The sequence below is a fragment of the Balearica regulorum genome, chromosome 2 (genome assembly GCF_011004875.1).
Source record: "Balearica regulorum gibbericeps isolate bBalReg1 chromosome 2, bBalReg1.pri, whole genome shotgun sequence".
Taxonomy (NCBI): domain Eukaryota; kingdom Metazoa; phylum Chordata; class Aves; order Gruiformes; family Gruidae; genus Balearica; species Balearica regulorum.
The window spans coordinates 62,807,336-62,833,647 of record NC_046185.1 but is presented as its reverse complement, the minus strand read 5'-3'; positions in this window follow the sequence as shown (position 1 = coordinate 62,833,647).

Genomic DNA, 26,312 nt, shown 5'->3' with positions numbered 1-26,312 from the left:
TGAGTGATCTCTCCCTGTCCTTATCTTGACCCATAAGATTTTCGTTGCAACTTTTTCTCCCCTGTCTAGAGAAGGAGGGCTCTGGTGGGCACCTGGCCCTCAGCCAGGGTCAACCCACCACAGATGCCCAGTGACAGGACAAGAAGCAGTGGGCACAAATTGAAACAGAGGGTTCCATCTATCTGGGAACACTTTTTCACTGTGAGGTCGACTGACCACTGGCACAGGTTGCCCTGGGAGATTGTGGATCCTCCCACCTTGGAGATATTCAAAAGCAATCTAGAAATGGACATGGGCAACTGTTTCTAGGTGGCCCTGCTTGAGCAGAGGTGGTGGACCAGATGACCTCCAGAGGTCCCTTCCCACCCCAGCCATTCTGTTATTCTGTGATAACCCACTTATACATGTACTTAGGAGTAACAGCTCTGCTAGATTTAGAATCTATTTACAGAGACTAGTTCTGCCTTTTTGTAGCGACTACACATGGCACATTAGTAATACTGATGACAGACATGGTATTTTAAGTACTTTGTCCAAACCGCTTTGTCTTTTTTTGACATTTTAAGGAACGTGACTTGTCACAGATCATCACTTTGGTTTGCTTCATTGCTTTATTCCTCTCCCTCAAATGACTATTAACAGTCTATACAACAATTTTAACTCATTGCTTATTAAGTTTATGTCCAACTGAACAAATTATTCCTCAATGAGCATTAAACCGTCCTTTGGTTATCTGAATAACCAAGCATGTAAAAATAAGCTCAGTGCTTGTAATGGGTGCCTTGATTTAAGGCTTATCTGTATAATTTTATTTTATAAGTTAACCCTATGTATATATGTATCTTTACATACCTTCTAATAAAAATAATAATTAGAAAATGTTAGAATGCTGACAATCAAGAACTCAAGAGTTAGGAAAAATTCAACAGAATTTCACATATCTGCATATATTTTCACCATGGTGATACATTTTTAATGATCCAATTCCATAGTCTATTTCATACAATATCATTCACGGAATAACTATTTTTCAATATTTATCTTTATTGTCTTCATGTCTTTCCCATGTACTACCTACTTGGCTTCATATAAATTACCACAAAATACGAAATAACTGTGGATTTGGAGTTTTGTGGTGTTTGTTTTGGGTTTTTGGTGTTTTGTTTGTTGGGTGGGGTTTTTTTAATGACTCTTTTTCAGGTGCTTCAACTTCAATGTTCTTATTCCTTTCCAAAACCTATATTCAGAACACCTGTGTAAGGTGAGGAATTATTATCTCCATTTTCTATAACAGAGGAATTAAAGAGAGTTTAAAGCTCAAATTGTTAAAAGTTTCTAATGTTTTTTAACACAAAAGTTCCATAGTAACATTATACAGCACTTAGTGTTCAGAGCAGAGTTTTCAGTCACCAACATCAAACAGTACACTGCATTTCTGCAAGTTATACCCCAAGAACCTAAAATTAAATAGCAACCACCTGTGAAAACATTTTACATGAGTTGTCTTATATCACAGAGGAATCCCATAGCAAAGACTCTATTCCTTCAGAATTACATTATTCTATAAGGCAGTCCTTCCACACAGAGCCTCCAGTTTCCACAAGAAATTAAAGGAAAATATTTCTTCTGTGAAAAACTTTTTCCTTTCTTAATCCAAATGAGTTGTGTAGATTGACTGTCTTAAAAGGAAAGATGTATTCTCCTGAGCTATATGCACAATCTGAAAGGTGCTCCATATCATTTGGGTGCAGCAGGGGGGGACCAGAGAGGAGAACAAAAGAGAGGAAAATTTCCTGCAATCTGCTTGTGTTACTTAAACTTATTTTTGGTTGAAAATAACACAGAAACAATTAGTTAAGAGCACTGAAATTCTACTAATCCTATAGGTTGTGTCCCCTCCCCTTTTACAGTTCGCTGAATGCCCATACCATCAGCTAATGAAAAAAAACTTATACGCAGAAAAATGTCACACATTCCCGTTTTGTATAAGTTTTCACTCATCTGTAACCCTTTTTGATGCCCACGGGAAGGTGATAATTTAGATGTGCTCTTTAGAGATTTACTCCATGCTTCTCAGATCTACTCAGCCTTCACTCATTTTCTTTTCCACTTAACTCACATACAGTCACAGGCATGCAATCAAATAACCTAACATCATTCAAAACATGATCTCCGTATTATCATTCCAATTGATTTTCCTCCCCTGACTGGAGCAGCTTGACACTTTTCACAGGTGGCTAACTTGAATTGCTCCTCATTCCAGGCCTACCAGGTTAATAGCAGCAAGCTCTCATGCTTGGAGAGCTTTTCTTTGTCAAAGCTCTCAAATGTGAAGAGCAAGTTGCTTACCACAGCTCCCCTAGTGAAGCAGTTTTTTATCTGTGATCAGAAGGCAGCTGGTACCTATCTTCCCATTTGGTTTTGTCGCTGATGAATTACAAACGTTTAACTCTTGGGGACTCAGCTAGCCCATTGTTAAAAATCTGACATAGTGTAAAACTGTCCAGTCAATACCTTGCTCATGTGCTTAATAATTTCTTAGCTCTGTGTCTGTTCTTATAACACTGTTAAATTAAATTTACAGCTATAGTCTGACATTATGAATTTAATTAATTTGGAAAATGTGCAGGACACGTCAAGTACTTTTAAATCTGTGTTAAAATGCTGTTACTGTCTTATAAAACACCAAATGATTTTCCTCCATCCAAAAAAACCTATTACGGCAACTCTCATCGTTTTAAAATTATTCTCATGACTGTCATTCTCTGACCTATAACTGTTACACAAAATCTTATTATATTGGTGATATGGACTTGTTTAATGGGCTTATACTACTTGCAGCTTGGTTTAATGTCTGCAGTTATTTATCGGTTGTTAAAGCTCTATTGTTCTGTCCATGTGAAAGCTGTTTTACAGAGAATGTGGCAACTGTTCACTGTCATTAATGAAGCAAGCATGAATACAGAGAGAGTAGGCAAAGTAGTGTCATTTCTGAGCTGCGTGATAGCTATAGGAGTGTCTTCAAAAAACATTGTCTATTCTCTTATCCACTGATACATTTTCTCATGTGTCTGAACATCAGGGCAGAAGCCAGTAACTTTGGTAATGTCAATGGAGGAAAAATAAACTGGTCTGTATTTAACTATCACAACAAATTAATGATGTTTAGGTTTGATGCACTGATCAAGTAAGTGTGAAGCCAATGAACAGAATAAACTCTTGAAGGACATTGACAAATAGGAACTGATAAAAAAGTCTTTGTTACAGATTTTCTCTTGTATTTTTCATATTATTTCAAGCTTTTCTGAAGTAAACACTTCTTGATTTGTTTTGTTAGAACTGTTTAGAAAGATACCTTGATTTTTTGTTTAATCTGATGAGAAAGAATGCTGTAGTTCATTGAAAGAAATGTTAGGTAGGATTAAACTTAAGCTAAGGTAAATTTTAAAAAAAATAATTGTTCAATGTTTTGCTAAAAATTAAAACACTGTCAGAACCAATACTTCTTATAAAATAAATCAGTAGTGTTAGTTGAAATTCCATTTTTACACAGTGAATGAAAAAAAACTTAAGCAAAAAACCTGTAGTTGGAAAAAAACAATTGACAAAATCAGACTTTCAGACTTTATTTTTCCTATTTGTTAAGGTAAGTTGAAAGAAGAATAAAATTATGTTTTATTCATTTTAAGAAAGCAAAGAAATCCATCTTTTTTTTTTTTTAATTTGCATAATCCTGAAGTCTTTGTATTACATTTGAGTTAAAATACTAATAAAATTGGTCTGCCTGTTCCTGTGTAAATGGGCAAAATTGTTGTTTTGAACAACTTTTATTAGAAATGTTTGAAGTAAAAAATTCCTTGAAAAGTTTCTGTGATTATTTTAATAGCAAAGGAACTCCCAAGGTGTGAATCCATCTGCCGCTCTTAATGAAGTAGGTGACTAGTAATATGCTTGTGGCACCAAAGAGCAAAAGTATCTTTCAGTGTTAAATGTAAAATGACTAAGTAGTTTTACTCTGGGTCTCCTCTTTAGTGCTAATGACAGCTATGGGAAAGCTATCAGTTATTTATGTGGAAGCCAAATATTTTTTTTTTATTCTATTACAATTGTTCATTAAAAACAACCCCCCTAAAATATTTTGTTACTCCCTGAAGGACAAGAATGTTGTCTGAAGGATATCCCAATCACGTGCACACACACACTCGCCCTATGATTTTCCCAGGGACTAAAATGAGACTGATTAGCCTCTTGTTTCCCTGATCATCTTTTTTTACCTTTTTGAAGATAGGTGCAACATTTGCCTTTCTGCAGTTGTCAGTGGCATCTCTAAGCTCCACAACCTTTCAAAATTGATAGAGACCTGGTAAGAACATTGGCCATCCTTCTTGGAGTCAATCATGAAGGTCTTGCATGGGTCAAAATCTTTCCAGTAATCCCTAATTAAATTCTCATCCACTGCTGGTCATTCTCCTCCTTGAATCCTGCCTCTAATCAGAGACACCTGTGAGACCTTGCCAGCAAAATCTCAGGCAAGGAAGGCACTGAATCCTTAGTCTTGTCTGTGCCTACGGTCACTAAATCACTCTCCTCACTGAGCAATGGGCCTCTATTTTCCTTACTCAACCTTTTGAACTAATGCTGTGGTAGAAGATCTTCTTGTTATCTTCAGTATCTCTTCCAAGTCTCAATTCCAGCTGAACGTTGGTTTCCTTATATCACCCCTGTGTGACCTCTGTAATACTTTTAAATTCCATTTTTGTGGCGTGTCCCTGCTTCCACCACCTATAGACTGCTCTTTTGCATCAGAGCTCAGTCATGACATTCCTGTTTAGCTAAGCCGGTCTCCTCAAATGTCTTGTCTTCCTCAAAAGTCTTAGAAAGGAGTGTGGAAGTACAACGGACCAACAACTCAATTATAAGGCATATAAATAAATGCTTTTAAAATACCAGAAAAGGATTAGTGTTAGGAGCCAGAGAAAGCATCTTCCACAAGTGGGAGAAATTGTCATTGCTTAGCAAAAAGCCATAACCTGTTCCTTCCCCTTTCAACTTCGTACAAAATGAGAGAAACAAGAGCTCAGATACAGGTCTTATATCTAGTGTGAAGGAGGATGAAGGAGGCTAGCTGGCAGCAGAGGTCTGCCTTGGGTAAACCTATAAAGGAGGAATGATCTGCACTGGCTGGCTTACTGTCTGATATTTCCCAGATGTTAAATATAAAGAAGTCATACTACCTTAAAATCTTGTTCCCTGTGTCTTACCTTTCTTTCTCCAGTTTCAAGGGCAATTAATTATATAACAGGAATTAAATTCAAATTTCATGTCTTGGTTAACTGAAACTAAGAAAGTTATCATTGCCTGTTAAATTTTATAGCCCTTTTCTGTAAGAAATTACTTTAAATGAAATGGCAATTAAATGTATGGTAAAATGTTAGGATAAAGTAGATCTTATAATGGCCCTGTCATGGTTTAACCCCAGCCAGTAACTGAGCACCACAGAGCCACTTGCTTACTCTTCCTGGTGGGTTGGGGGAAAGAATCAGTAGGTTAAAAGAGTAAACTTGTGGGTTGAGATAGACAGTTTAACAGCCAAAGCAAAAGCTGCACACATAAGCAAAGCAAACCAAGGAATTAATTCACCACTTCCCATGGGCAGGCAGATGTTCAGCCATCTCCAGGAAAGCAGGGCTTCATCACACATAACAGTTACTTGGGAAGACAAACACCATCACTCCAAATGTCCTCCCCTTACTCCTCTTCCTCCAGTCCCTTATATGCTGAGCATGATGTCATGTTGCCCTGAGGAGACGGACTTGAGGTATTGATTGATGAGAAGCTCAACATGAGCCGGCAGTGTGCGCTTGCAGCCCAGAAAGCCAACTGTGTCCTGGGCTGCATCAAAAGAGGTGTGACCAGCAGGTCGAGGGAGGTGATCCTGCCCCTCTACTCCGCTCTTGTGAGACCCCACCTGGAGTACTGTGTCCAGCTCTGGGGGCCCCAGTACAGGAGAGAGATGGAGCTGTTGGAGCGAGTCCAGAGGAGGGCCATGAAGCTGATCAGAGGGATGGAGCACCTCTCCTATGAGGACAGGCTGAGAGAGTTGGGGTTGTTCAGCCTGGAGAAGAGAAGGCTGCAGGGAAACCTTACAGCAGCCTTCCAGTACCTGAAGGGGCCTACAGGAAAGATGGAGAGGGACTGTTTATCAGGGAGTGTAGTGACAGGACAAGGGGTAATGGGTTCAAGCTGAAGGAGGGTCGATTTAGATTAGATGTTAGAAAGAAATTCTTTACTGTGAGGGTGGTGAGGTACTGGAACAGGTTGCCCAGAGAGATTGTGGATGTCCCATCCCTGGAAGTGTTTCAGACCGGGTTGGTCAGGGCTTTGGGCAACCTGGTCTGGTGGAGGGTGTCCCTGCCCATGGCAGGGGGGGTGGAAGTAGATGATCTTTGAGGTCCCTTCCAACCCTAACCGTTCTACGATTCAATGATTCTATATGGTATGGAATATCCCTTTGGTCAGTTGGGGTCACCTGTCCTGGCTGTGTCCCCTCCCAACTCCTTGTGCACCCCCAGCCTCCTTGCTGGTGGGGTGGGGTGAGAAGCAGAAAAGGCCTTGGCTCTGTGTCAGCACTGCTCAGCAGTAACGAAAACATCCCTGTGTTATCAACACTGTGTTCAGCACAAATCCAAACTATATCCCCATACTAGCTACCGTGAAGAAAATTCACTCTATCCCAGCCAAAATTAGCACAGGCACACAGAATAGATACTGACCAACTGATGCTACAGTCCTTAAATGAAATAGAAACATAGCCTCACTGAAATACTTCTGGAAATCTAAATTGGAACTGTTCTTATCTTTCTAAACCAAGACAAAGAACAATCATCTGCAGAAATTGCATTGTTCTTGTTGAAAGGCTGACAGAGAGACATAGCAAATACTGTAATCCTATAAATTTAATATATATGCCATTAAAGACACATTTCCTACTGCTGATACTCAGCAGGACACTATGTGTGATGAAAGAGCATTTCATTGCAATATTTTGAACTGTATGAAATTAGTAATTTACAGTATGCAAGTTAATGAAATCTTTTTGAAAGATTAGCATAGTATGTTTTAAAGTTTAAGCATCCAATGCAGTTTTGTAGTACGATGCATAAATGAAATGTGCAAAGAAAATCAAAACATTGACAAGGAATGCCTAAGTAAACTTATTTACTATTTAGTTTGAATGAAGCAGCTTTAACTGTTTGCCAATATTTGCTAGAAAGCTGGCAACGCTGGAGCACTGCTAACACACCATATTGACATCCCAAATATATGCAGCACCAAACAGCATCATATTTGTTGGATTCCAGGGCTGCTGTAGTATCCCAGATCCCAAACTTTGTGTTTTTCTGTGTGTTGGTACAACTCTTGTCCATGCGGACCAGCCAAGCCTCACTGTCCCTCAAAATGATCTCTTCTTGTTCCTGGGTTTTTCCTGTTCCTGTTTCAAAAGCTGGAGCAGTACATTGTCCATAATGTATGTATATTGCTATGAAAGTAATCTCTGCAGACCAGCAGTGTGGAGGACTAGCTGGCATGGAGACACCAGCAGTGTTGACAATAAGGGACTGGAGCTTGCTGTGCTCTTCTGGCCTTCCCTGTGACCAGGAGGACACAGCTGCTAGGCGCGTGGGCAGAAAAGGCAGTACCTGAAGTCAGGGAATGCATGGAGAAGGGCGACTGAAGGAAGGGGAACCCACAGATCCCAGGTGAGTGTGGAAAAAGGTCTTAAAGTCCCCGACTTGCATTGCCCACCATGCCAGGCTCAGGGATCACATCTCTGCTTTCCATTGGGACCGCACTCATGAGGACCAGGAAGGGACAGACAATACCATTTCTTGTTGCAATTCCCATAGATTTTGTTCGTTGTTCATCTGAGCATGGCACATGATACATTGCAATACTGTAGTAAACTGGCAGGTTTTGTCAACTCTATGAAACTTTCAGGTGATATTATCTATTACTGATTTACACTAAGCAGAGAGCATACCCAGGATAAATCTAGAGAAAGAAATATATCTATGATAAAGGTTTATGCCACAAACTATAGAGTGGAAAACCATGACATCTGAATAAATAACATGTTCATTTCTCAGGTGGATTTTATTACCATTACTTTCATTGTTAGTAGAATGTAAGAGACTCACGGTATACTTAGAATAACATTTCTTGGCTTTCCATTGGAAGCAGCTCATTTGAGTGGAAGTCAATTAGTTTTTGCCCAGTGAAAAATAAGGTGCTATTTAAGAAGCTATATGAAATTGCTTAATCACTAAAAATAAGTTATCTGAATCTTAACCTTTAAAAAGGTTCCACTTCTTGAGGAATATTTTAGTCATAGAGAAGTGATTGTATTGTAACAAAATGCTGAATCTACTTGATGAATTTGGATTTGCCTGGAAATAAATGTTTCATATCATTGTATTGTATCAGTGGTTCGATAAATGATTTGTTCTTAGAGTGAACACCATCAACATACATGGCCAAAAAAGGTCATCCCAAAGGATGGAGAAACCATGCTGGGATTTAATAAAAGAGAGGCTTATCTGTTTCCAGCAACCTCACCAAGGTCATTTGAATACCTTAAACTCAACATTTGCATGAATAAGGCTTAAAATGGTCAAGAAATAAGTGTGCTTGTCAAGGAGAAGAAGGGAAGTCCACAGAAATTCCCTGGTTTAGAAGCCAGGATTGAGCCAAAATTCATACAGAAGTAAGAAGCAAAGATGAATTATACAGACACAATAGAGAGAAAAGCAGCTTAATTTTATGAGAAAAATGAAAGATAATTTATTTTGTGGGAACCTATTTTTATCTTTATATACTCAGGTAACACTTTTTAAATCAGGGGTTTCAATTGCTGGCCCTATGGTCAATACATATCCCTGTGACATCTTGCACTAAACCAACCAACTACTTGCCTCTTGATATACTCACTTCAACAAATTCTTACCATGAGAAACATTACACTTTCCTTATGATAAAAGGCCACCAAAAAGCAGGGTTATGTAAACTGCATAGCATACAAATCATAATACCACAGGCACCTAAGGACCACTATAGATTTAGGCAGAGATTAAGACCCAGCCTAAGCCTATGACAGTAAAGATCCCTTTCCAAAATAAATTATTGTCTCAGTTTGGTCTCTTATTTTTAGAAAAAGGATTGCTACTTTTTCCCAAGGAAAACTATTTTTTAAGACATGCATAGAAAATCATAAAGGATAAAAAAAGAGATAACATTCTTTCCCCAACACAGATCTCACCTGTTTTTTGAAGGGTAAACTAGAATGTTAAAAATAGGAGGAAACAAACTAGAGATGAATTTTGGTCTGGATGTTTGTAGCTGCCGTTTTTCTTCAATGACAGACTTCACACTGTTACAGACTCAGAGTAAAAATATCAAAAGTAAAGTTCAGTCAATTGCCCCTGTAGCTGGGAGCTTTATTTCAGTTTAAATGAAATAACTCAAGTTCATCTCTAAACTGCACCCAAATATTTTTTGCAGTAGAACTATACATAAGAGATTAAGCTACTGAAACAGAATGATTCTACTTATTAAGTTCTGTTTCAAATGCCCTTGTGGTCCCTGAACTTTTGTTGTTGTTTTGTTTGTTGGTTTTGGGTTTTTTTTTAATTTTCACTCAAGAATTTCTGAAGTACTTTTCTGTCCAAATCCACTTTACTGCTGACAGAAAACATTATAACCTCATTATTCAAGAGGGCAAAGGACTCAAAACAACAGAACTTGGACCTAGATGCTATGTTACCTAAGTTATGACAGTATAGGTGAAGGAGTATTAGGGTCAGGAGAGTGAATTAGAGCAGTATTTGTTCTATACTTTTAAATTCTATGACTGTATATATATATATATATATAGTTTTTTTAAAGAGTATACCACCTTGCCATGTCATTTAGTATTGACATAGTGGTTTCCAAAAACATTGTATTCTTCGTATGCAGAACTAGCTTTAGCATAGAACCACCTAAAACTTGTGCATAGCTTTGAATATTTGTTAATTAGTTTGATTCTCCCCAGTTGTAGTTAGTTAGTTGGTTAGTTGTACATGTGGAAGTATACATGTGTGGGTTTGGCTGCGGACTTTTGCTTTAATCATTTTGTGGGTTTCCTATAACACTTTTGAACCAGTGCTTGGGAAGCACTGGATGAAGCAAATTCTGAAGTCTCGGTGGCTTCGATTTTTTCTTTTGTCCATATTTTTAGTAGATATCGTAGCATGCACCACAGAAATTTGACTGAATCCACAATTGTAAAAGTTATCATCTGAATCAAAATTTTACATTATCTTTTTTCCATTCCTGAAGACTCATAAAATGTATGCACAGTGTCATATTTGTTTCTAAAAGTTTAATGGAATATTATCCAAACATGAGATGAGAAAAGCAAAAATTTTAGAATGTCCTTTACTCTTCTGTTTTTCTAGTCTTTTTGTCCCAGGAATATTTTCTCCCTATAAAAAATATTTCTTTAACATAGAAATATTAACACCTGACACCCTTTCTCTATTTCATTGTTTTGAGTAACGCTCTTTCAACGCTGCACTGTGTCCACATCATCCTCTTAGTTCGACGAAAAATAGAAAGAGCAATCTGTCTGTTATTTTGTCAGGAAACAGGCATTCTGGCAGCCTTACAAAATAGTCTTTACTCAGGAGAATACTACCTGCATGTCACTGTCTCAAGTGATTTAGTTAGCTTACAGAAGCATCTCAATTCTGAACTGTTTGAATTTTACTTATAACTAATAAGACTATGTTGGCCACCAAAAATAAACTGTTTGTGAACTAATTCTGAGATAAGATGAAGTTTGGACTAAGTTGGAAAACTTTATAGTCAAATGTTCATAGAAAATTGCATTTCTATCTTAATTAACTTTTTCTTTTGATCTTCACTTTTGATCATCCTCTATACTTGGATTATTCTTATGTTTTTATCAAAAATATTTTGTATGTTGTCATGGACATTTTCAAAACATAAAGCCACAGTTACAGCAAATGGCAGAGAATTCATTTTTAATCACCTTTAGTGTAAATGGAAACACTAAAGAAAAGCTTTTCCTTGTGTTCATCATTGTGTAGACAAAAAGGTAAAGCAAAAATAATACTTTGTGAAACAAAGCCAAGCAATCCACTGAAACTATTAGTCAGGATTTCAAGATATTTCATTATTCTCATTTAGTGTTTACTTTAACTGTAATGCATAATAGACCAAAATAAACCAAACTAAACTAAACTAAACTAAACTGAAATAAAATAATAAAATAAAATAAAATAAAATAAAATAAAATAAAATAAAATAAAATAAAATAAAATAAAATAAAATAAAATAAAATGAAATGTTATTAGGAATGGTTTCAAGTTAGCATTAGCTAAAATGCATTTTTAATGTCAAAATATTCCTTCTTTTTGCTATATATAAAAAAAAACATTTTCTGGAAAGATGATCCTAAAAGTAGCTAAAATGAAATTGATTATATTAAGGTATCACCATCAAATATACTTTACCACCAAGAAACCAGTAAGTACCATAAATTACTTCAACTAAAACATCTAGTAAATTTTTCAAAACCTTTATGAAAATATCCCATTTTGTAGGATGGGAAATATTTTCAGACCACATCATATTAACATGTGTGTCTGTACTGTTGAAACTACACACAAACAGCCAAATTAAATACAACCCATACAACCAAGGTATTTACAATATTTTTTCTTTTAGATAATTTAACATAATTGTTCATTTTATACACACATGCTTTTTAGCAAAGGATAAATTATCTAAGATTTGGAAATGATGCAATCTACAACATCTGCTATTTCTACCAGCATTTATGTTGAATATTTTTTTTAGAAATGTTAAAAATACTTGTGCATGTTTCAAAACTAATTATAAATGACATTTGGAGCTTTTATTCTGTAGGGCAGTTTACAGGATGTGACCAAGGACACAAATGAATTCAAATTAAAAGCAGAAGAACTCTTTAGAAATGAGCCTTGCAGACATAACAGTTGGAAAATGAATCATTGTTATTTGCTTTTAATAGTTTAATTTAAAGGTCAAATTCTACTTGCTCTGCTACTTTAAGCAATATAAATCATGGTTGCATGTTCTTTCTACTTCAAATGTGTGCTGCTTTGCATTGGCAAAAGTTGGAATCTGATTCCCTTCTCATTTCGACACTGAATTAGGAATAAGCAAAGAAGTCCAAAAATATGTATGGGCTGTTCTAAAATTGGTATAATTCAGAGAATAATTGGTGCAAGGACAGTAGAAGGTACACAGTGGCTTTTGCTAGTCTTTGTTTTTCAGTGCTTCAGTTTTACAGTTTGCATAACATGAGTTCACTGTAGACATCTAGAAACATTTATTTTAATTCAGGTAAAATTTTAGCTTCTCTCAAATTTTTGGCCTTTTCACAGCAAATAATTTCAGTGTGGTGGGTGTGTTACTGACTGTAAACCTTTCTGTGACAGACAGTGTCATATCTTTGTAGAAACAGATTGTCCTTCAGGAAAAAAAGTAATACTTTGTCAATCAGTGTTTGTTATAAGAAAACCTAGTAATTGTGTTCTGCCATCATAAGGAGAAAGGAAAAATGGCAAAGGACACTATTATAAGGTTGCTTGAGTTTTCAAAGGTGGTTATAAAAAAATGTTGACAATTTATGTAATTGGTATTTGCTTTTAAAAAAATATTTTAAGTTTGAAATGACAGTATTGGGACATTGTTTTTCCCACAGATGTTTCTTTTTCTGTTAGCAAATGTAACCAACAAAGGTTGACGACATTTTAAAAAATGTATCACTGTGATGAATCTGTTGCAGGGATACAAAAAGTTTCTTTTTGTGTATAGAATGTAAATAACTCATAGAGGGTAAGACTATTTAGTTTCTGGTTAGGGAATTTTGGAGAAGATACTTGAAATAATTTCAGTGATACCCATGTATTGAATATAAATGGAATCACTGGAATTCTGTAACAGCTGAGTCTCAACAATCATGGGAGAAGTTTGTTCAGATTCTCTTCCCAAAGGAAGAAAAAATCCTATTTCTTTTGCCACTTATTCCTTTAACCAGCATTCCTGCATGCATAGGAGCAACTTATGGAATAATAAATACAAACATTGTCAAGATAAATCAAGGATAAGATGTTAATTAAATTGAGAACTCAACTTTTCTGCAAAGAGACTTTCACTGAATGCTCAATACACCTAAGATGTCTTCTTGTTTATTTTAAGTTTCTATTCTTTGGATGAAGTATTTCAGTATGCGTTCAGAGGAGGAGAGGTTGTCAAACAACTGGGGCAACACCTTGACTGCCCTTATGGTTTCCTTCTTTTTAGAGTTTGACACTGCTGATTGTCACAGTGGTTACTGATCACTTTTCACCCCAAATCAGACATAGACTCCATTGTAGGTTTCTGCCTCTTAATACTGACAAGTAGAAAAGTAACTGCCTATGAAAAACAGATATGAAGTATTTAATTCACTTTGCTTTTGCAGTACTTAAATAGAATTTCTATTTATGTATTTGGTCCCTTGCAAGCACTCGTAGACACAAATTTTGTGGATTGATTTGTCAGCAGTGTATTTCAGGATTAGGAAAATCTTATTAAAAAGCTAGCAATGTAAATCACAGCCTACATTATTAAAAAGTTAACGATGTAAATTAGAATTTACATATTGACAAAGCAACCTATTTCCCTGGCTATCAATTAAACACACATTGGTCCTTATTAACAGGTCCATTAGTCTTCATATACAGACATTCTTGCCTTAATCAGTTTAGGCTCTCTCTTTAAATTTTGAGAATGATATATTTTCCACCTTTACATAATACATACTGGCAATGAGACATATTGTACATTGCAATGACTTTTTTCCTATGAGTGTTTTTTGACCCTCCAAGCAGGCTCATGAGACCGTAGTTGAGTGTGCAAAGCCTCTTCATAGACTGAAATACCCAGTCCTTGATGAAAACTTGTTAGCTTTAAGGTGCTTAGGTACTTGCTTTCCATCAGTCTGTACAGATTCAGATCAGCCTTGAGAGACAGGGGATCTAAACTTTGTTTTAGACACCTAACAATACCAAATGGTTCCTTGTGGGATTCTTATAATACACCCAACTCCCATCAATTTAATTTCTAGTACTATTTCCATCTCAGAATATGGATTTGAAAGTTGCAAATCCACCAAAGCCACAAGCAGATGTCAAAATTACTTTTGAAGCAAATGCCTGAGGATAACACAGACGATAGAACAGAACAGAACAGAATAGAACAGAATAGAATGGAATGGAATAGAACAGACTATTTCAGTTGAAAGGAACCTACAATGATCGTCTCTTCTAACTGCCTTTGGTCAGTCCAGGGCTGACCAAAAATTAAAGCTTAACAATGGTAATAAGGGTATTGTCCAAATGTCTGTTAACCACTGACAGGTTTGGGAAGTGTAATGGATTTCTAACAAGTGCCAACAGTCATCAGAGAGGTCACCAACTGCTTATATCGAGAGTTAGTTAGAAAAGAGAATAGTCATATTGTGGTAAAAACAGAGGTTGAGTATCAGCCATGTCAGCAGGGCTGCTAATCAAGAGCCAGGAGGCCATACAGCATCTGTGGGAAAGCACAGACATGCCTGGCTGGAGGATTCCTTCTGGCAGACATTGCTCACAGGGAAACCATATGAGACTTTACAACATGGAAGACATATAAAGAAGAGAGAAAGATAGGAGCATGAAACCTTTCTCATGCTCTCTTTTGGTTTCTTCTGACACCACAGGAGTGAGTCAGATTCAAACCCAAGGGGAGAAGCAGAGGCAAGGTAGTTCCAGCCCCGATGTTCCTTGGCACAGCACAGTGGAGGCTACGCTGAAACCTCTGCCATGGAGAGTTTGGTCAGCTCTTGTTCTGCACCTGGGATATGGCAAACTGTCTCTTGGATGGTAAGGACAGAAGACATGCAAGTTAAACTATGACATAGATAAATCACTTAATGTTAAATAGAATAAATCTCTTTAGCTCTCCACACCTTTAAATTAGAAGGCTACCAAAACAGCTGATAATTTCACAAGTGGTGTTTACTACATTTTAGGCTTGTGATCCAAAACAGAAGGAGAAACCCAAAGGCAAAGAGAATCTAAACTGGAAATACAGCACATATCTACAGGGGCTACTGCTTTCAAACTTTCTAAGGTGCAAACTGCATAAAATCATCCTGAATCCATCAGGCCAAAACAGAGCTGGAACTTTTTGCATCACAAAAGTCAGGCTGAATTTAACATAATTTCAGCTGCAGTGAAATTGAATCAGAAATTAGGTGAACATGACTTTTGGTCTACATGCAGTACTAGCCACTTATTATATCCTACTTATTAGTTTTCTTTAGGAGTGAATTCAGAAAGCATTGTTGAGTTGTGCTGAAAGAAAAACAAATACAGTAATTTAATCTCACTCAGCCAAATAAAAATATAGTTCTTCCTGCACTTTTATGCACCACAAAAACATGTTCTGATGTGCCTTGTCATTTTTGATAATAGCTTTGATTGAATAGATATTCCAAAATTAAAATCAACAGCTGTGAGAAAGTTATCCTCCAAATCTTGAATAGAATTCCTTGGATCTAACACAGTAAAGTTTCAATGTAAATGATAAAGTATATGCATAACCTTAGACTAGAGTGCCAATTAAGTTCATCAGAACTTAGGAACAGAAAATCATAAAAACATTAGTAAATTGTTATTACTGGGGAAGTCAGTTTATACTAAATCTTCTGAAATGTTATTTTTTTGCTTTCTTTATGGCTTGTCCTGTGTTGAAGAATACACTCAAAAAGATTTTTACCTGAGTGGCTGTGAATGTGGTTTGACTCTGATTATAGTTACTATAAAAATTTACAAGTTAGAGATGGAAACAGTGGGATGTGGCCCTCCAGCAAGAAAAAAGGAAAAGGGCAGATGAGAAAAGAAAGGAGGATGGGAATAGGGAGATAAACCTGACAGAGGGCTTGTAGTGGAACAGGGTATTTGGAGCAGATGGATAGAAGTGACTGACCACAACCCGTGGAAGAGAGAACCGAGACCGGAACATGGATCTTCTGTTCTTCCTTCTACGTTGTTTTTATTCCTGTTTACTTGGCCCTTTGCATATAGATAGGTTTAACGCGCGCACACGCGCACACACGCACACACAAATATTTGTTTGCTTTTTCACTCTGAGTTACAGTGGGATTGCTACATGTGGTGTGCAATATCAATGAAACGCCGTACTTCAAGTTTTAAAGCAAGCAACATGCAGCATGTTGTGCCACAAAACTCATTCATCTACTGCTAACCCATCTGAATTATTTTACTGTCAAATGATATTATTAATATTTTTGATGACAAATTCAAGAAACCAGGGGTTAGTGTGACTGAATTACAGTGATGCATATTTTTTTCCTCAAAATGTACTGTACTGAGAACTATGTACCAGCTTAGGCAACAGTGAATACATATATTGTGTTTAAAATCTCTCCAAACATCTGCAATCATTTCAAAAATATAACAAAAATAATTGCTAGTAGATTTTTAAAAACATAGCTGAAACACAGCTGAGGTCCATACAAAATGCTAGAATTAGGAATATTTTAATGAAATATGTTTCTTTATGAAGTATATTTTGAACCATGGAGTGATTTGTAAGAAACTTGCTAGGGAGACAACAGGCTGAAGGTACAGGTCACTGCTCTGCACAGTTCAGGTCATTCCTTAGTCTCCAAGAGTTTTAAAAGTCTGTTTTAATGATGCTTATCAGAGATATGCCAGTTTTGACACTGCTTTTTTTGGTCCACATAATAATACTTTAGGATTGTATCTGGGAAGTGGAGGGTAGATGTTTAGTACCCTATGCTGTCTTACTCGGGTAGCTGCAGAACAACCAAACTGAACTGGGGACTCCCGCATGCCTGCTGAACGCCCTGAATATCAACTTGCTACATGGTTTAATTGCCATTCTGGGGCTGACAGCTTTCTCCCTCTAAAAAGAAGTAACAGTCTATTATTTGACTCTAATATAAACTGGGAAAAGCATGGAAATTGAGAACATTTCCATAGGAATGCTAAACACTGTATTTGCTGTAGTGTATATTTCATATATGCTGTCTTTTTCACTACCATGGTAAGCAAGAAATCAATTTGAAAGGTGCAGGAAAAGCAACTTTACACACAGGTTGCAGGCTAAGTAGGAGGGCTCACATCAGCATTTTTGAAAATGACAACATTCTCACTTGTCAATGTGTGCAGTAACAGTGAGAAATCCATCTGGCAGTGAAGTTAGTAGAAAATGGATTTCATAGTTTATATGGAAATTTTTAAATCTTGCGTGTTCTCTTCAGACTGAAAATAATTTTCAGTGGGGAGTAATTAAAGGAGGTGTAGTAATATGACATTTTTCTATTTGTGGTCATCCTTAATGGTAACAACAGCATTTTACTTAGGATTTTCTGATATTCTGTCTTAATTTACGTCATCCATTTTTATCATATTTGAAAATCCCTCCACAAGTCAGTGGGCCAGCATCCTTACTGAAAACTAGTATCACTTCTCACTTCCAGTGGTGACATCTCATGGTTTTTTTTGCCATCATCTGGCTGTTTTATCACATCCACTTCCAGACTATTCCACCTCTCCTCAAAACTGTCAACTCTTGTGCCCTAAGCATTAGTTGCACTGATTTGACACCTGTATCATATATAAGCCCCTACAGTTTCTCCTCTATACTGCAGATATGCATACAGTAACAAGTAACAAGCAACAAGGCCTGTTCTCTGCTCCTGGGTTTCATGCATGAGAAGCAGTTGGCTATCTATCATCTGCTGTCAAGAGCAGTAGAGAGTCTGTAGAGCTTCACTCTGTTCAAAGACTCAGTCCCCCATACGGAGACCCATACAGAAAAAGGGACAGGAGGAAGTGGTGAGCTCACTTTCATGACTAACAATGTGTGCATCTATCTCTTACCCCTATTCACAGCACACAGTTTGCTGCCTGAGTCTCATTTGGTGGAATGCGACAGAGCTGACTGGTCCTCCTGCTACTACCACCCATGCTTTTGTAAGTAATTCTGTTAAATTTACTTTATTAATAATCTTTGAATTAATTTTAATTAATTCTCCACTATATCCAGGTATTTAAGGCCCGTGTCTACCTTTAAGAAAATTATAAGCTGCACTACATTCAAAGGATGACTAGTCACACTCTAAAAAGGTTTAAATACTTCTTTGAACCTGACCTTAATTTTTACGCTACAGTAACAACCATAAGTGACTACTCTTCTCTTTACAACAGCCTGGGAAAAACATTCTGCAAGAAAAGGCTTGAGGCATTTAATTATCAGGCTTTTCTTCATGTTATCAGAGGGAACAAGACTGTTCTTGCATCTTCCGTCTACACAGAGTTCCTGTGACAAGCAGTTGCTTAGAGTCTAGAATTTAACTGTTGGTCCCTGATACACTAATATCAGGGGAGCTCTATAACCAGCTGAACCAGGGTTGACTGCAGCTTATCTTAAAATTCCTTTTAAAATGTTAGCACCACTATAGAGAAAAAATTCAGTTAAATTTACTGAAAAGATAATACAGTTCCATGCTTGGTAATTAAGTATTTGTACAATATAACAGAACATCCTATATTTCATGTTTCTAAACAAGAAGCAGCATATAATCACTTAGCCATGCACATACAGGTACACAAATGTAGCTACACTGACAATACTGTGTGTAAGGATATTGCTTTCTGCCTATGGTGGGAGGTAAATATTGTGATTTAATTTTTTTTATGGTTATCCAACAATTCCAGTAATAGTACATGCTCCATGTGAATCAAATAACCCATCCATAGCACTGGCCTGCCTTTAAGTATTTTTAATGGATTATGTTTTAAAAATAGCTTTGATTAACCTTGCATAGAACCTACGCTTCACGGTCACCCTTTTTTCAAGGTTGCATTTGTTTCGATCTCATTGTGTTGACAAGGTTACACAATTGCACTGTCGCCATACAGTTTGGAAGGGAACAATTCCGTAGCGTCATTAAAAGGATTCTGAGCATTCACACCACAGCCTGAGTTTATAGTTACAGCACTAGCAAAAACTATTGCCTGAGAATATAGCACTGCTTTGTTGCTTTCCCCTTACCCTTCCTCTTTGAAACTTTACTGATTTTTTTCTCCCACAATGTATACTTAAATGCAATTTGATAAGATCCAGAGTAATTAGATATACTATTCTTGTGCAGAAACAGTAAAGCATAATTTTCAGCTATTTTTTCATACCCTGAACACCTCTCAACCACACTTTGAAATTAAAATAACTTCCCTTGCACCCCTAACCTTCATTTTATACATCTTTGCAACACATAGCCAAAAAGATCCTCCTTGCCTACATCACAGTGCATTCGAAGGTGTTACCCAAACCCATGTGTCACATCCCAGCTTTAGCTGTTTGCTCAACAGAGGTTGTCTGTGCACACACATCTGCACATGCTTGGATGAACAGAGTCCAGTGCAAACACATATTTAATAATAAACGCATTGAGTCCAGGACTTTGCACCTTTACTTAAAAAAGTATACCTTAGTTTCTTTAGTGGTCCACCTGAGTATTGAAGATGGACAACAGTGTGTCAGAGAACCGCCACAAAAAGGGGAGTGCTACTATCAGAAACTCCTCAGAGAAGAAAGAAGAGGTTTTGCTACATTTCCCATTAAACATAAGTCTCTCTGTAGCCCAATATCCAAGACACATGGGATCAGAAGGAGGAAGCACACCTCTATCATATACACAAGTACAAGGTTGTTCAAAGTTGTGTAAGTGCAACCCTGATCCCATCCTCATTGTCAGACTGACCAGCTGCGGAAAAGGAAGAGGAAGGAGATGCACATTGACTTCCTTGCACTGCATAAAAGAGATTGTAACAATCCATTTCTTGAAATCTTCCTGGTCTACTGCAAATGCAATATCCTAAACTAATTATCAGGTATTGGATATGCTGGGGCTCCTGGTTATATTCATTGTCTGACAGAAAATAAATAAATAAGCTTCAAAAAGTAAACATACAGATTTCCACATTTGAAATGAGTCCCCATGCTCTTCTATCTTTTTACTTCTATTCACACTGATTTCAGTGGAAACAGAATTGGTCCCTTGATAAAGATAACTAGAGACCTTGGTCTTCCTGCGGTCCATTTCTTTAATACGTGAATGACTAAAGGCTATAACACCTTTCTCCTGCCTCTTTCCACCTCAGTACTGAGGCAGGTACTGGCAGAAGACATTAGTTAATGGTTCGTAAACTTTTTTCTTTAAATTTAAGTTTTCCTGGGTTTGTAAGTTAGTCATAATTTTTTCCTGTGGAGTAAAACTGGCCCACAAAGGCAGCCAGGGAACAGTTAATAATCTATTCAGTTAAAAGAAACTCAGGGAAAGCTGAGTGAGGTAGAAAATATGCCTGTGTTTATATAGGGCTAAATACACACACATACACAAGCACTAATGCACACAGAATAAATAACAGGTATGTTCTGATTTAAAGTGTCAGAATGACAACCTCTTTAAATTCTTTTAAATGCTTCATAGGAGCAGAACCTGCCCATTTAGATATTCAGTGGCATGAAAAGTGCTAGCTGTTGGACAGATGAATAAGATTCATGTTGACAGCTATTTATAGCTCTTTTTGCTGCTATTTTTAAATGGGGGGATACAAATCTGTCTGTGTCATCCTAGATGTTTTGACTCCACTATTGCAGGTGATGGTTATAACCTATTACACGTGGTAGGTGCTCAATAAATTAAGTATAGTGTCATGACTGAGGATTACCTTTTCTGTTATCAGTGCAGACTGGCTGAAGCTGCTCTGCAGAGTGCAGTTCACAGCCATTAGCATATTCTTCTGTGGTTTTTGGTTAGATCTTGACAGCTACACTGCAACTGTCAAGTTTCAGTCCATCTTCTACAGTTTCTTTCACCAGCTTGGAAAGCATGTGTCAAAAGCACATCTGAAAAAAAATGTTAATTTTTTGTAGACTATTGTTTCTATGATTTGCAGAAAAGATTCTGATAGATCTTCATGTTTAGGAAAGTGAAATTCAGTGATGGAAAGGACCTAATGATTTCCTCCTGCAAACAACTTTTTCCTGCAGTAGTATATTTACCAAGACAACTTTTATTTTCTTATCTGTCATTAAAATTTGCCAGGCAATATGGTTTCCAAAACTTACTATAGGTGAATATTCTATGCCAAGACATTTTTGCTGATATCCAGACTATATTTCTAAAATATTTATTATTATTATTATTATTATTATAATACTCTTTGAAATGTTATCTTGTATTGTGCTAAACACTTCCCCCTCCTCCTTTGTGTTTGTACCCTTCTGACATTGCGAGTCCTAGTGAGTTTAGAGAACACAGCACACAAAGCATCGGTTTTCACTCACAGATTAGGTCAGTGGCAACAGGAATATTCTGCACTCATGCAGCAAGAAACACCTTTCCTCTCCTGCTCTCATAGACATATAAAACCTGAATATGCCAACAACAAATACTGTCAATATACAGGGCTGCCACATGGGTTCACAGACTGATATGTGAAAATATCTGTATTTCTAAATGGGAAAAAGCCATTAAACCCTGTTCTTTGTCAGACATATGCAAATACTTTCAATATATATATATTTTCATATTTTCTTGTTCTATTACTCTGTATGTGTATGTTGCACAATACCCATAACCACGGCTTGTCAACACATTGACTTGTGATATATATCTGTTATTCACCACATGTATGAATAGGCTAACTGTTTAGATAACTTTCCCAACAAAGTGCTTCATCTGAACCTGGCTTTCATATTGGCTGGTGGTGTATTGAATCAGTGAAACAAAATCTCATGGACAAATAAGAGGACTCATTTGCATAAACAAACAAAACTAAGAGCAATCTGGAAAAAAAAAAAAAAGGCAATAAATGTGTAATCACAACAAGTAATCAGGCCAACCAATCATTATGAAGTCCTTCAGATTTACCCTGGATCTAAGCCAAATTCCTACAATGTCTTCATCGAAGTCATCTACCTGAAGTCATTTGTTCTGGCTTTACACAGAGGAATTTGCTGTTCGGTGTGATCATAGTGTTGGAGTTTGGCAGCAACCCATCTTGCTCAGCAAAATTTATTAGGAATAGGAAATTCTAAAGCAAGGCAGGGAAATAATTATGTGTAATTTGGTGTAAACATGCCCATTCTGAGGAGGGAAATGCTCCGGGGGAAAAAAAAAAAAAAAAAAAGAAAAAAGAAAATTAGATCTATGAATTTGGTCTTCTTGTTTGGGTTTTTTTTAATATTGTAGAAGTGTCTCTGCACTGCAGGTTAGTGAAGTGATCGTGTAGACATCCAGGTTGTCAGTAATTGCACTAGCTAGTCAGTGTGCAACCGGTTAAAAAGCCTCAGTATGAGGAACTGTCTGAAATTGTCCTTACTCTGGTATTGTGCCAAATTAATACATTTATACTGCTTCTAAGACAAGCTGCACAGTGCTACCTGGACTCATTAAGTCATCTGATAAGCTCCCTGCCCTTGATACCTGCTTGTCGCAGGGCAATTAAGGCTCTGAAACCAAAAGATCAATTTGCACAGAAAGTGGTGCTTGAATCAGACAAGGACCAGCACAAGGAATATTGAGTTCTACTATCCCTCTTCCACATAAAAACAGTATTATAGCTACAATTTCTAATCTTTTTGTTAATGCCTTAGTTGGACACAAGGGGTACCTGGCCTAACACTCACAACGACCACACATGCAGTCACACGCTGGCACCTTCACACATTAATTGACCCTTCACTTCATAGCCACCATCTTTCCAGCCACCAGAGACAGTGGGTGGCAGCACCCATGCACCACCCAGCTGGTGACTGGGAAAGGGTTCCCATGCTGATGACATGGGGCAGCTGTCCCTGACACCACATATGTCTCTCTGGAAGACTTTAGGCTTCAAGGGAAGGCCATGCAGACACCTCCACACCAGGTCTGCTGTCTCCACACTATAACAGGCCCTTAGAGATACAAAAGTAAAAAAACCAAACCTGCAAACACAAGGAAATGCTGAATGCAATCTAGTATTTGCTAGTTGGTTCATAGTTTCCAACTTAAATACTCCATTGAATGTCTCTACGCAATGCTTGGCCATATTCTTACCTTGGTTTTGTTTGCTTTAGGCCCACAGGATTACAACTACATGACTAAGAAATAATTATTTAGTAAACATGGCAATCATTTCATTTAACTGTATCCATGTAGAAATCTGACATTTTTTAGCTGGTCATTCATGGTCCCTCAATAACAATCAGTGAATACCTATTTCCTGAGAGTATTTAATCCAGCCCTACAATAGGTGTTTACTTTACAAGATTTGTCATTTGGCTATGGATAGAGTCTTACTTGGATCGAATGCCAGAAATTATCTGGTGAGACAATAAAATGAGGTGATTTAAACTTTGCCCTTGCACAATTATTGCTGGGACCTGTTAGAATGGAAACTTCCCATGTATTAGAATTTCAGAATAAAGGAAAATATTGCTTAGGATAATAAAAAAAAAAATATTTTGTGAAGACTTCAATTTGATTTCATGAGGACAACAAGGGAACTAATTAAAATTGAAGAGTTCCTGGTGACTATTCAAGAACTATAAACAGTGAGTTAAATAAAACCCAGTGACAAGGAGTTTGTTTACAGATAGTTTTAATCCTATGGGGGGAAAAAAAAAAATCTTGTAATTTCTTTAAAGTATGCCAGTTACAATCAGTGGTTTCTTCCTTTCACTTCCCCCAGATTGTATTTTTTGTGTAGCTGTTATATAGGTTTGTAGAATAATTTAGACTGGAAAAGACTTTGGGGGGTCAGGTGGTCAAAACAGGACTAACTAAAGGGTCTTGTCCAGCCGAGTTTTGAATATCCCTAATGATGGAGGTTTCAGAGCTGCTCTGGGCACCTGTTCAGTGTTTGACTACCCTCATGGGTGAAGATTTTTTTTCCTTATGTCAGGTCAGAATTTCCATTGCCACAAAAGGCAGCCGTTGCCTCTCATTCTTTCACTGTGCAGCTTGAGAATGTCTCTGTCTTCTCTGTAGCTGCCCATTAGCCAGTTAAAGACAGCACTAAACTTATCCTCAACCTGCCTTCCTCCAAACTCAGCAAATGGAGCTCCCTCCCCTGCTCCTTGTATGCCATTTTCTCCAGCTCTGAACATCTTAGCAGCCATGCACTGAGCTCTCTCCAGTTTTTCTCTCTTATGTGGTGAGGGTAGTAACTCTGGGCAGGGGGCTCCAGATGTGGTCTAATACGTGCCAAATAGAGACGATTAACTTCTTCCCTCAGCCTGTTGGGTGCACTTTTACTATGCAGCCCCTACTACTACTAACTAGTAAGTTAGTAGTGATTAGTTAATCTTCAATGATGCAAGCACACACAGCTGGCTCATGTTTTACTTGCTGTTTACCAGGACCCCCTTGTCCTTTTCTGCCTATCTTCTACTTAGCCAGGCAGTTCCCAGCCTGTACTGCCACATGGGGTTATTCAAATCCATGTGCAGGACTTCACATTCATCACCTTTAATTTCTCCAGATTCTTGATATCTATCTAAATGGCAGACGAACCCTGATGCATATCAGCATTCCTCCTAGTTTGTTGTCACCAACAAGTTTTTTGAGGATGTATTTTGTCCCACAATCCAAATAATTAATGAACATGTTATACTGTATAAATTCTATTACCAACCCTTGAGGAACACCATTGGTAACCATCTGTTTAATGAAGAATTCACCCACTTCCTCTTCTGTTTCAGGATCTACCAGACACATTCACCATTATACTTCCCTCATCGGCCTTCCTTCTGGTCCTGACTGTAAGTCCTTGACCAATTCATCATCACCCATTTCATAGCAAAACTCTGGACAAGTGAGCAGCTCACAGCTACCCCCATATCTTCTCCCCTCTTAAAGACCTTGTATACATCCAAACACTCCAGCCATGCAGGGTATCCTACTGTATTATCATGTTTCCATTATATATGTTCCAAATACTATCATGTCTCTGTGACTGTTCATAAACTTAATTCCTGCTACATGGGGTTTTTTTCCCATTGTGTGTTTGTGTGCAGGCACTAGAGCTGGGCCCCTAGTTGTGCCATTTCCCCAGAACAAGTGTGAGAGCCTTCTCCACCATGTTTTCCTCAGGGCACTTCCTCTTTGCTTCTTATTCCTCAGCTTCTCTGAAACTTTGATCTCCCCCTTCCAGTAACTTGGTTTAAAACCCTCAACACTGGCTTAGCAAACCTGCTAACAAAGATGCTCTCCTTTTTTTTTTTTTTTCTACTTGTATTCAGCCTCCCCCCAGTTATATTCATTGTCTCCCCAATAGTCCTCATTTCTTAGAGAAAGTCCTTTAATCATAAAAGTCAAAGCCCCGACTGCAACGTCAGCCATGCAGGCAACATGTTGACCTAGCTGCAGGATGCAGCCATTCCTACCTGATCTACCACTGACTGAGGCAATGTATTTTTCCTCTGGAAATTATATTGAAAACCAAGCCTATTATAAAATTTGCTTTCTGCTAAGGGCAAAAAAGTCAAGGGTTTAATAATTGCATGATCAGTGGTTCTTGAGTATTTTTTAATTGAAAGAGCATTTAAACTTTCTTATGGTCTGTGAATCACCATATCAACTGTTCTTCAAGGCTGCAGGGGAAAGGTGGTGACAACTTTCTTAACATTTATAAACATTATGGTGTACAAACTGTAGTTTCACAATAATTATTACAAGTTTTTTTTAATCTGCAATATTGATACTAAAACCATAAATATTTCAACTTGCATCTTTCGTGCAAGTTTATAACAAAGTCTTTGAGTTTTGAGTGGACTTTCAGCAGGGCCTGAAATACATGTCTAGCAATTCTTGAGCTCCATCTGATACCAATACTTTCCACAAGGTCTTACTTGCTTAAAACATAGAAATGTGGTTTTAGAAGTAGTTTTGCAGTTGCCTTGGTTTCATTCAGATCAAAGAACATATATATGATAGATATCTACATGGCCTTTTTTGTCAGAATATGGGATTGGACTTTACCAGTGCTACTGACTGGCACGATGAATGCTAGATAAGCTCCCAAACCCACAGACTGTGACTGAGCTGCAGAGGTAGATACTTTAAATAGCATAGTTTA